General features: G+C 49.9%; 1 protein-coding gene across 4 annotated transcripts in view; it reads right to left on the reverse strand.

Moving 5' to 3' along the window:
* Positions 1-13000, reverse strand: part of SCN8A (sodium voltage-gated channel alpha subunit 8) — a 223109-nt gene that overhangs the window by 157942 nt on the left and 52167 nt on the right. Inside the window, exon 1 of one of the 4 annotated variants that reach the window (XM_056798196.1) lies at positions 5772-6812. The exons of the other annotated variants lie outside the window; for them this stretch is intronic. The gene's annotated coding sequence lies outside the window, so the exon portion shown is untranslated. Of the gene's footprint in view, positions 1-5771; positions 6813-13000 lie in introns of those variants that run through there. 4 annotated transcript variants of the gene reach the window in all.

A 13000-nucleotide genomic window follows, 5' to 3' on the forward strand; every position in this document is an offset into this window, starting at 1 on the left:
CTTTATATGTCTCCCCATTGGCTAGCACAGCAATCTGTACATCTCATAAACACTTAAAAACTGAATTGAAGAGAAAGTTGGTGCCTAACGTAGTTCCTGACCCAGCTGGGTTTTCTCATAAATGTGAGTTGTTGGTCATAAGGCAGAAGAGAGAAAACATCTGGGCCATCTTATCTTTATTCCTGGAAAACAGCTCAATAATTCAGCCTCCGAAGGAGTCATACACAGGACTTGGAGATTTGACCCAACCCCCTAATTTTATGGATGAAGAATCTGTGGCCCAGAACGTTCAACAACTTTCCCAAAGTGAGAGAACCGTAATTAGTAGCAGAGTAAAGACTAGCCCCTAAGTGTCCTTATGACTCAGTTAGGGGTGTGCTGCAAACCCAAATCTACTGCATTACACATCTATTTGCAGACTGGTGCTCATCTCTTTCCTTGATTTCCCATCAATCTCTTTCCTGGCTTTAATTCATCTTATATATTCTACCAGATTAGCCTTCCTAAGGCTCTTTTAAACTCATTTCAAAACCATCCAATGTATCCCTACTGGCTTTCAGATAAAGACCAGTTCTGACCTCCAACCACAGTCCAATACACTCCGAAAGGAAACCTCTGCTCTGGCATCAGCCTTCTGAGTATTTCAGACATCAAGCCTCTGCTTACACTGTCCTGCTGCTCTGCCATTCACCTGCCTCCTCTCTATCTCACCACACTCTGAGGTTTGGCTCAAGCCCCACGGCCTCCGCAGACTTCCATGACAACTCCAGCCCACGTTAGTCCCTCCTTTTCACACACTCCTATGGAGTTTGGTGCCTGGGACGTGCATTTTGGCACTTAATTATACCCTGCCGTGGATTGTTATTTAATTGTCTCATAGCTCCTCTCTCTCCACTAGACTGTAAACTCCTAGAAGATGAGTCTCATCTGAAGTGACCTTTGCTTCACCTTGAGCTCTTGGTACATGGAAACTTCCTTTTTTCACTACCCTTTTTTTTACTTTAATCTCATTCTTTTTTTTTTTAATTTGGTCAATTTCAAACATTATTCCTTGGTTAAAAGAATCACATTATTTCCCTCCCTCCCCTGCCCCCACCCTTCCTGTAGCTGATGCGCAATTCCACATGTATCCTTGATCAGAACCTATTTCCACGTTGTTGGTGTTTGCACCAGGATGTTCATTCAGAGTCTACATCCCCAACCATATCCCCCTCAGCCCATGTAATCAGGCAGTTGTTTTTCTTCTGTGTTTCTACTCCCACAGTTTTCCCTCTGAATGTGGATAGTGTTCTTTCCAATAAATCCTTCTGAGTTGTTCTGGATCACTGCATTGCCACTAATGGAGAAGTCCATTACGTTTGATTGTACCACAGTGTATCAGGCTCTGTGTACAATGTTCTGGTTCTGCTCCTCTCACTCTGCATCACTTCTGGAGGTTGTTCCAGTACCCAAGGAATTCCTCCACTTTATTATTCCTTTGAGCACAATACTGTGCCATCACCAACATATACCACAATTTGTTCAGCCATTCCCCAATTGATGGGCATCCCCTCATTTTCCAATTTTTTGCCACCACAAAGAGTGCAGCTATGAATATTCTTGTACAAGTCTTTTTCCTTATTATTTCTTTGGGGTAAAAACCCAGCAGTGCTCTGGCTGGATCAAAGGGCAGACACTCTTTTATCACCCTTTGGGCATAGCTCCAAATTGCCCTCCAGAATGGTTGGATCAATTCACAACTCCACCAGCAATGAATTAGTGTCCCCACTTTGCCACATCCCCTCCAGCATTCATTACTTTCCATAGCTGTCATGTTAGCCAATCTGCTAGGTGTGAGGTGATACCTCAGAGTTGTTTTGATTTGCACCTCTCTGATTATAAGAGATTTAGAACATTTTCATGTGCTTATTAATAGTTTTGATTTCTTTGGCTGAAAATTGCCTATTCATGTCCCTTACCCATTTATCAATTGGAGAATGGCTTGATTTTTTGTACAATTGATTTAGATCTTTGTAAATTTGAGTAATTAGACCTTTGTCAGAGGTTTTTGTTATGAAGATTGTTTCCCAATTTGTTACTTCCCTTCTAATTTTGTTTGCATTGGTTTTGTTTGTACAAAAACTTTTTAATTTGATGTAATCAAAATTATTTATTTTACATTTTGTGATTTTTCTAGCTCTTGCTTGGTTTTAAAATCTTTCCTTTCCCAACTCACAGAAAAAGAGCCATCAAGCTAGGACAAAACAAATATATTGCTGTTCTGGGCCCAGGCCAGTCCTAGAAAGTGAGACAACATGCCTCTCACCTCAAAGATTCAGCCAAGAATAGGAGATTCGGTGACCAAATCTCTTGCCCTCACAACCTTCTCTATAAGAAAAGCCACTGATATCAGGTTTGATACCCCTTTCCTCCTAGAACTTGAAACAGAATTAATGCTTGTTCTCCGTCATCACAGGACTCAAGGGTAGAAAAAATATTGAAAAAGTATCAAAGGGAACTGCATGTGACCAACAAGGAAGAACTGCTGCTTAGTTACAAATGATAAGAATCATGGAATAAAGTGACCATTCCACTTTATAATTCATTAGTCAAAAGGGAAACCAGGCATATACCCTAGTTTTTTGAAAAGTAGATTTCAAAGGCTTAAGGTAAAAAACAGGATTCCTCCACTGACAAAAATTCCACAAAAGAAGTGAATTGAAGTGAGATGGGAATCCCCTAAAAATGAAACCTCATTGTCACAAAAACCAACTGTTCCAATCAGGAAGAAAAGGAGAAGCCATCTAAAGAGGCTGATGTGGATATACAGGGAACTCTTTAACTAATAGAGATGTTTAAGAAGTCTGATAGAGAAGGCAGAAGCAAGGACAGGTGGTAGAAGAATAATACAAAAGAATGGCATGATCCTCTGAAACTGTGTCTGGAGTGTTAAATTTCAGGATATGTTGGAACTATCTATGAGTTCCAAGGGGGGGGGGGGAGGCCTTTTACAGCTATGTTCAGGGTAAGAGGAAGACCAAAGAAAAAAAGGATGATGTCGCCACCAGTGACAGAGAGAAAGCAGAGGGATACAACTCCTATTTTACTTCTTTTCCTTGCCAAAGAGAATGTAAATCAAGATGAATGGGAAGATGAGAAACCTAGATGCCTTCAGTGAATTTACATCACCAAATGTCACAAACAACATCCTAGGGTTCTAAAAGAACTAAGAGATATAAATAATTGCTGAGTTATTGTCAATGATCTTTTGAAAAATAGCAAAGACTGAAGGCTGTTCAGAGTGAATGATTTCTAGTAACATTTCAGAAGAGAATATTTGGAACTATGGACCCAGTATCTGACTGTATGTCTATTGATGGAGGGCCAGCCTCCTTGTGCTTGTCACAAAGATGACTGTGGTGAATTTTTCTTCACTCATGGATGTTTTCTTTTCTTTTTTTAAATCATTACCTTCCATCTTAGAAACAGAAGAGCAATAAGGGTGAGGGGCAATGGGGGTTAAGTGACTTGACAAGGATCACACAGCTAGGAAGTGTCTGAGGTCAAATTTGAACCTAGGACCTCCCATCTCTAGGCCTTGAATCTCTCAATCCCCTGAGCCATCAATCTGCCCCTCCACTCATAGATGTTTTCAAAGACCATGTACTAAATTATAGAGTGGTTGTAGTCAGCCTCAGTAGAGCGGCCACACTGATCAAATTATAAAAGTTTGAAATAGAATAAGCACATAGAAAAAGAAGACCACTATAGAACCACAAGCATGGGTTCATCAAAAAGCAACCATTTAACACTAACCTTATTTCCTTTTTGACAGGGTTAACAGACTGGAAGAAAGATGATCCTATAGACATAGGACACTTGACTTTCTTCAAGGCACTTGACAAAATCTTTGTTATACTTAAGGACATAGCAAGGGAGATGTCGGCTCAGTGGTTGTTCACTTATATAGATTTGGAATAGCTAGACTGACGGGGGAAATGTTCCTTTTAAAAACTCTTTTAAATTTTTTACCAATTTACCAATTACATGTAATGACAAATTTCCACATAAATTTTCTGAAGTTATAGGATCCAAACTGTCTCCCTCCTTTCTTCCCTTCTCCTTCCTGGAGCTGACAAGTGATTTTATCTGGGTTATACATGTACTATCATGCAAAACATTTTCATATTATTCATTTTTGTAAATGAATAATCTTATAAAACCAAATTCCCAAATATAAACCCAAATAAACAAGTGAAAAATCACATGCTTCCATTTTCAAAGTATGATCATTTTAAATCAATGTCAATTTTAATGGTGTCAGCTCCAATGGAAGTTGTTAGTGAAGTGACCCAAGTCTCCATAATTGATCCTGCCTTATTCAATATTTTTATCAGTATGTTGGTAAAAAACGTTTATCAGATTTACAAACTTGCAAAAATGATTAACATATGCTGGCTGACAGAATCAGAATCCCAAATATCTTGCCAAGCTAGGCCACATCTAATAAGACGAAATTTAAGATAAAATGCACATTCCAAGCGCGATGATGGGCAGTACGTCTGTAATCTACAGATCTCTACTCAGTTACAGGAAAATTGAAAATCTGAATTGATGGATGATATATTCCCTTTCATAGAACTCTGAAGGAAGAAAGATCTAAATGGAAAAAATCCTAAAGTTGGGCTCCCAAAAAACCAACTATACAAAGATAGAATGAAGAAGGAAGCACTAAAGAAGTTTATGTTTAAAAAAATGCATATTTGGAAGTACCAGTTAAGCACACATTTAATATGAGTTAACAAAGTGTCATTGTAGTAAAAAAGAAAAAAAACATCGTGTAATTTTAGTGTCTGGGACAAAAGAGGGTCTTAGTCCTGGAGTAATCATCTGTCCTTGTCTAGACCACATCTGGACTCCACTTCTGAGAATCACATATCAGGGAAGATACGGACAGACTTTTTGAGAGCCCGTCAGAATTCTAGTGAAATGTCACTGCTCGGCCCCATCCCCCACCCATGTTCTCCTGGTACTTCTGTGGACTTCTCTTCCTCTTGCCCTCCATTCTCTTCCCTCCCCCAATCCGCTCACCACTCCCCTTTGCCCTCTCTTTCCCCTCTAACAAGTCCCCCGATTCACCTATCTTGTCTTGTACCTGGTCCAGAAGCCTAACCTCGGAGACTGTCCCTGGCCCATGCCTGGCACACTCACTGCCCTGCTCTTCCTTCCTTTCCGAATATGAGAGGCTGTCGGCCGACTCTTCCCTTCCTGCAGACACACTAACCAAGTCAAGCCCCCCAACCCCATTTCCCAGCGGCAGATCCTCATTCACAGCCACATTTTCTTGCCTCCAGATCTTTGCTTCTGCGGGTCCTCCTCTCCATTCCATGCCAACCATGGACGTCTGCTGTTGTTCAGTCGTTCAGTTATGTCTGACTCTTCATGACCCCATGGACCACGGCAGAGCAATGCTATCCATGGGATTTCTTTCTTTTTTTTTTAAACCCTTACCTTCCATCTTGGAATCAATACCATGTATTGGCTCCAAGGCAGAAGAGTGGTAAGGGCCAGGCAATGCGGGTTAAGTGACTTTTCCAGGGTCACACAGCTGGGAAATGTCTGAGGTCAGATTTGAACCCAGGACCTTCCATCTCTAGGCCTGGATCTCCATCCACTGAGCTACCCAGCTGCCCCCCCCCATGGGATCCTGGAGTGGTTTGCCATCGCCTTCTCCAGTGAATTAAGCTAAACAGAGGGTACGTGACTTGCCCAAGGTCTTCGTGACTACACACCCAACATCCAGGGAGCCAGTAGCTGCCTCATGCTGGCATCTCTCTGTCTGATCGCTCTCAGTGCTGAAGGGCTTTGTCTTCCTTGGAACGCACAGAGAACGGAGCTTGTCACTCGCTTACACATGTGTACACTCCTTCATAACGTGCCTATTTCTCTAAAGTCACTCTCCTGAGTGGACTAAGTGGCATGGAAGCAGGGGCCGTCTTACTCACACTTCCTGTCTCCTCCTAGCAGAGCACCCTGTGGGGGTGGTTCAGTCATTCACAGTCTCGCCCTTCATGACCCCAGCTGGGGTTTTCCTGGAGTGCTTGGCCACTCCCTTCTCCAGCTCATTTTACAGATGAGGAAACTGAGGCAGACAGGGTGGAGGGACTTGTCCAAAGTCGCCCAGCTAGTCAGTGTCTGAGGCGAGGAAGACTGCTTAGGTTGCGAAGAGCTTTCTGACGGGCGGAAGTCCAGGAGAGTGAGGTGGAGGCAAGCCATGGGGCCTCGGGATGGTGGGGAGGCATGACGGGAGCCCCTCCATAGAGGGCTGGGGGGAGGTCAGGGAGGGCTTGAAGGTCCGAAGGCTCTGCTGTCTGCAGACACAGGGGAGCTCACACTGCAGCCCCCACAAGGTGAGGGGACGGCCGTTAGCTGGCGGGAGGCACGGGGCGGCCCTGGCCTGGACACGCCACAGGGGACCCTGAGCCCGATGAGGACAGTCCGCAGCGCCATCGCCAACTCTGGGGCCCGCCATGGCCGGGGCTCCTCTCGCTCCCTGTCGCCGTAAGGGGGAAAGCTGTGGCGCCAGTCAGTCAACACTGAGGGAGCGCCTTCCGGGCGGCCACTTGTCTGGCACTAGTGAGAGGCCATCGCCCTGCGCACAGCAAGCTGCCACTCTGGCCCAGGGCTCAAGGCCGGCTGCCCCGTCCCTGCAGCAGCTGGGGCAGGGCGGCTGGAGAAGGCCTCCACCAGGGGCCGCACGCGCCGTCCCTCCCCTGAAAGCTGCCACAGCCGTCAGAGGCCCAGGGACGCGCACCTCCCCCGGGGGTCCCTGCACGGCTCCGCGAGGCTCGTGGGGGAGGCGGGCGTTTGACCAATCACTGGTGTTGGACTCTGGGGGGCCGGGGGGGGGGGGGGGGGGCTGGGCGGAGAGGGCTGGCCATCGCCTTCTTCAGCTAATCTCGCAGAGGGGGATGGGGAGGGGCGGGGAAGGGACGGAAGGCAGCTTTGAGTTCGGGGCTCCCGGCTCCAGGCACCCCGATGCCTCCCAGGAGACACCGTGCACTGTAATGAAGGACATTCCCGGGCACGAGGCAGGGCGGAATCACATACTCTCCCCGACAAAATCGTGAGCGTCTGGCAGGGCTGCCGAGGGCCGGCGCTGGAGCCACCAGGTCGGAGGCGCCTGGGTCAATGTCTGGAGTCCGCTGCCCCCTGGTGGGGAGATGGCATACCACATTCCCTCGCTGGGCGATGAATGAGCAGCTGGCGCTTCTGGGCACTCGGCAGGAAGACGGGGCTGAGGGGGCCAAATCCAGGCTGCAGCCCCTCGAGGGGCACCTGGGACGCCCAGCAGGGACACAGGGAGCCCCAGTGTGCTTCCACACCCAGAACTCATTTCACCGCAGAGCTTCTCCTTCAATGCTCCGCCCTGTCCAGCGCCCCCAGAAAAGGGGCACCCACGGACCACGCAGATCGCGACGGCTGGCAAAAGCGAAGAGTGGCGGTGGCCCACCGAGGAGGTCGGACCTCCCCAAAGAGGCTGTTTATGGGGCTCAGCCTTCATTCTTGCCGACCGAGATCCTGGCGGCCACACCGGCTCCTTGAGCTCTCCTTGCCGGAGCCCGTCGGGCGAGACCCCGCCTTTAAGACGGCGGGCAGCACCCTCGGTGGGTTCCGTCTTTCCACTGTAGGCAGACCCTATTAGCAGAGACCCGATGGGCTGGGGAGGACTAAATCTGTGACCTTCCGAAACAAGGAGCTCACGTGTCTCAAGTAAGGAGAGCCTCGGGGCAAGCACGAGCCTTCCGGCAACCCAAGCGGTCAGGGCTCCGCTCCCTAAGATTGGGGCTTCGACAGGATCCCCGGCTGAAAGTGGGAAGAGAAAGGAAGGCCGGAAGGGGGAGAGGAGGACAAAGAGAAGAAGGGGCGAGCGCCCTTTAACCGTTTAATATGGCCCACCGAATAAAGTCCTTCACCTCCTTATCTCTTCGTCTGGGGTTCGAGACTCTACCTTGGGCGCTGCCAGTCTTACCTGCCATGTTCTTTTACTCATCACTATACTATTTACTATCTCTTAAATATGCCTAAATAGATGCCAAGGGACAGCCATAGCAAAATGGATAGAAAGCTGGTCTCTGAGTCGGGAAGACCTGAATTCAAGTCACACCTCTGACAGGATTGGTCGTAGGATCCTAGTCAAGTCACTTCCCTTCTCAGTTCCCGTGACAAATTGCAGAAGGGACGCCAACATGGCGTCACCAGGAATGGCCAATGCTAACAAAGGCGTCTTTAAGAGGCCACATCTTACCTACCACATCAATCCCGAAAACCTTTCATGATGATGATAATACGCCCCGTTCTTGTTCTCTTCCTGGCCACACCGAATTCCTTCCCATACCCACTCTGGGCCCAATCTTGGGGTCCAGGGAAAGGAGGGGAACTCACTGAAAGGGCCGAGCTGGCCCCCAATAGAACCTCTCCCGCCTTGTCACAGCACCTGCTCAATGCAGGATCCGGTCCTCCCACCAGGAAGGGCCGGTGCATAGTTCGGCTCGCCCGGGCTTCGGGGTGACCTGGGAGGCTGCCCCCGGCTGGCCTCGTCGGCTCGGACACCTGCTCTCAGCCTCCGTACAGTGACCCCAGCTCGGACAGGAAAGGCCAGCCAAGGACCTGGCTCCTCGCATGGCAGCGAGCCCCGGTTTGTACAAGGCAGGAATTCAGGGAAACAACACACTGAGGGGGTGCTCCGAGAGTCCATCACCCACCAATGTGGTAGTCCTTTGGGTCTGCCGGACCCTGGGCACACAGGGGCATTTACATTCTGTCAGCAGAGATAGGTACACGCGCACACACGTGTGCTGTTTGCATGTACATGTGTGTGGGTATACATGGCACTAACAGGGCATGCCCACATGGCTGGGCTGTGTTTCTATCATGGCACCCAAGTACACATGTGTCACTTCCTGGGTGCCACCCGACAATGGCTTATGGGAAAGCCCTTCTACCTGGGGGAAGAAAAGACGCAAACGGCTCCCCACAAGGTGCAGAGAAGCTGGAATCTAGACAAAATGAGATGGAAAGTGCTCAGAGGGACTAGGAAAGGCTTCTTTCAGAGGGGGGATTCTCACTAGGCCTTCCAGGAAGCACAAGGGACGAGGGAGAGCACAGAGCCTGGGGGCTGCAGAGGGGAGCTGGAAGATGGAGCTTCTGGTGCAAGGAACAGGGTGGGAAGACGAGGGAGACGTCAGACATGGGAAGGGGAGGAAGGCACCGAGGCATGAAGGGCTCTAGAAGCCAAATGGAGGCTTTTCCACTTTAATCCAGGGGGTTCTCTAGAGTGTATTGAGCAGGGGAGTCACATCAGTGGTCCAGGAAGGATGTACTGTCAGAGGAGAGAAGGGGGCACATATCAGAGAGGTGGAGGAGAGAAGGGGGCACATACCGGAGGGGTGGAGGAGAGAAGGGGGCACATACCGGAGGGGTGGAGGAGAGAAGGGGGCACATACCGGAGGGGTGGAGGAGAGAAGGGGGCACATACCGGAGGGGTGGAGGAGAGAAGGGGGCACATACCGGAGGGGTGGAGGAGAGAAGGGGGCACATACCGGAGGGGTGGAGGAGAGAAGGGGGCACATACCGGAGGGGCGGAGGAGAGAAGGGGGCACATACCTGAGAGCTGGAGGAGAGAAGGGGGCACATACCGGAGGGGTGGAGGAGAAAAGGGGGCACATACAGGAGAGGTGGAGGAGAGAAGGGGGCACATACCTGAGAAGTGGAGGAGAGAAGGGGACACATACCGGAGGGGTGGAGGAGAGAAGGGGGCACACACTGGAGGGTGGAGGAGAGAAGGGGGCACAAACCGGAGAGGTGGAGGAGAAAAGGGGGCACATACAGGAGAGGTGGAGGAGAGAAGGGGGCACATACCTGAGAAGTGGAGGAGAGAAGGGGGCACATACCGGAGGGGTGGAGGAGAGAAGGGGGCACATACCAGAAGGGTGGAGGAGAGAAGGGGGCACATACCGGAGGGGTGGAGGAGAGAAGGGGGCACATACAGGAGAGGTGGAGGAGAGAAGGGGGCACATACCGGAGAGGTGGAGGAGAGAAGGGGGCACACACTGGAGGGTGGAGGAGAGAAGGGGGCACAAACCGGAGAGGTGGAGGAGAAAAGGGGGCACATACCGGAGAGGTGGAGGAGAGAAGGGGGCACAAACCGGAGAGGTGGAGGAGAAAAGGGGGCACATACCGGAGAGGTGGAGGAGAGAAGGGGGCACACACCAGAGAGGCAAAGGTAAAACTGACAAGACTCTGCAAGCAAGGTTGGATGCATAGCTTATGTGGCACAAGGGCGTGAGCTGAGGATGGCACCAAAGCTACAACCAGAGCTGAGTCTCTTCAACTGGAACGGGAGGAAGTTGTGAAGAGGGAAGGGTTCAGGGAAAAGATAATGAGGCGTGTCAAGGCTGAAATGTCTACGGGGACCTAGTTTGGTGTCCAAGAGACACTGGGTAACATCAGGGAGAAAATCAGCTCTGCAAACCTAACAGGAAAGGATTGTTCCTGACTGTACATGCAGTGTTCCAGCCTCTACAGAGAAGGAGAAGAGTGGCTTTCCAAAGCACTTCTTCGGGCTGAGCAGAGTCAATAGGATTTGTTCTAACCATCCGTTACTGTGGCTCTTCTCATTGTTATCCTTGTAGCCACTGACGGCATTGTTTTCTCGGCTCTGCTCACTTCCCTCTCTCTCTTCGGATTTTCCCATGTTGCTCTCTGTTCTTCACTTCCTAGGGAGCAGTCATATATCTTTTATGGGCCAGAACACGTCCAGCCACTCCCCAATAGATGAGCATCTCCTTTATTTCTAGTTCTTTGGTGCTACCAAAGTGCTGCTTATAAATAAGGCATAGGTGGGACTTTTCTTTCTATTACGGACAACCGGGAGGCATTTGCCCGCGGTGGGGACTCCCAGGCACAGAACAGGGACATGTTAGTCGTTTTCTTAGCATCGCTTCCCAGACCAATTCTCAGCTCTGTCAACAGTGCATTATTGCGTCTGCCTTTCTACCATCCCTCCATCCTTTGCCAATACGCTGAATAGGAAAGAAAACTTCAGAGCTGCTTTTATTTTTATTTCTCTTCTAATTTGTGACGTGGAACACGCTTTCACATAATTATTAATAAACCGTCTGCAATTATTCTTTTAGGCACTGCCCACGCGTCTTCTGACCGTTTATCTAACAGAAAATAGGATACATCCCTGTTAAACCCTTAACTTCTGTCCTAGAATCAACACTCAGTGGCAGTCAGAGGCGACGCAGTGGGGGATAAGTGCCTTGTCCAGGGTGCCACTGCTTAGGCCTGGCTCTCGGCGTGCTGAGCCACCTAGCGGACCCTCCCTATGAATGTTACTAGAAATTCTGCCCTCCTACATGGAATGTCTTCGGAGAGCCTCGTCAGCCTCGTGGTAGGACCTGGAGCGTCCGAGTCCGAACCTTCGAGCAGACGGCTCCGGACTGCCACGAGAGCGTGCGGGGCTGCGTGCACAAGCCCTGCTTTCACACAGGCAGCGTGAGCCCTGCGCACGCTCCTATTGGGCGGAGCTACAGCACGATGGATGGACGGGTCTCTTCCCGAAGCTCGCAGCCCGGCCACTGGGGCGCGCTGGAGCTCGTTGGGTGATGAGCAATGCAGCCCCAGGTCCTCTATGACAAGGAAGCAGCACAACCGTCCGCCTGCCCTGCCTCCCCCATGTAAGCTCCTGCCGGCCTCACTCATTCAAGACGGGCCCCTGGCGCTGGGCACGGCGTCTGGCACACGTCTGTCTGTCCGGCTGTCTGAGCGGAGTGGGCGGTGCTTGTTGAATGCGAGGCTGCCCGGCAGCTTTGAGCAGGACGGCAGTTCACAGAGAGGGGAGATCCGGGAGCCCCTGCGCTCCTGCCCAGAGGAGGCATCCACACATCTCCCCAGGTAAGGCCCTCTGAAGCAGATCTCAGGCCAGACCCTGCCCACCTTGGCATCCCTTGTCCTCAGGAGCCTCCGTCCCTCTCATTGGGCTGTGGGGCCATGAAGGCCAAGCCTCCAGTTAAGGATGGAGCTCAGTTCAGAATATCTGACTCCTTAGGACCTCGGGACACCCCTGACTTCGCTACTGTGCCCCCACGGTCTGGCACCTTCCCCCACCCTCTCAGAGCTTCTTTTTGTCAGCTCTCTGCCCCAGTTAGACTGTAAACTCCTCGAGGACACAGATTTTCTCTCATCATATTTATTTAGCACAATGCTTGACACATAATAGGTGCTTAATAAATGTTTGTTGACTGGCTAACTGATGGATCCCAGTAGGCTGCATACGGAGTCAGAAAGCCACAAGCTAATAAATACCAATGTTGCATTATATGTTACTTATGTCCTTAAACCTTTCCTTATTCCATTTTAATCTGGTTTGGGATGTCTGGGAGTCTCATGGGCAGTGGCTTTTAACACTTCTGTTTACCGCGCTTAATGCTCTTTGGAAGCACTCACACTCATCATCATTTGATACAACTCTAAAAGTGGAGCAGACATTCTCATCCTTATTTTACACATTAGGAGAGAACCAGACCCAAAAGGGGGAATGCCACATTGGTGCCCGGCCAGCACAGGGCACCTGCCATCCTCTGTCCAGGGCTGCGGCTTCTTTATCATGCCCCAGGTTTGGATTAGTGACAAGGAGGTCAAAACCATCAGCTAAAAGTTCCAGAGTCTTCTGGACCGCTAAGCTATCGACATCAGCCTTAGGTTCCATTTCCCCCCCTAAAAATCGTGACATTTTAATCACAGGCCTTTCTTTGCCAGAACTTTTCACCAAAAACCCCATGAAAACACTGTAAACCAGTCTCGGTTCTGATCCACAACTAGGCCCAAAAAGCAGGCAGAGAAGGGCTTAGAAACAAGGAAGCCGATGACTGTTTCACAACTCCTTTCCAGCTCGATGTTAACGTTGGCAAAGGAGATTTGCTCCACCGAGGATGCTCCATCAGCAGCAATAACG

The sequence above is a fragment of the Monodelphis domestica genome, chromosome 5 (genome assembly GCF_027887165.1).
Source record: "Monodelphis domestica isolate mMonDom1 chromosome 5, mMonDom1.pri, whole genome shotgun sequence".
Lineage (NCBI taxonomy): Eukaryota > Metazoa > Chordata > Mammalia > Didelphimorphia > Didelphidae > Monodelphis > Monodelphis domestica.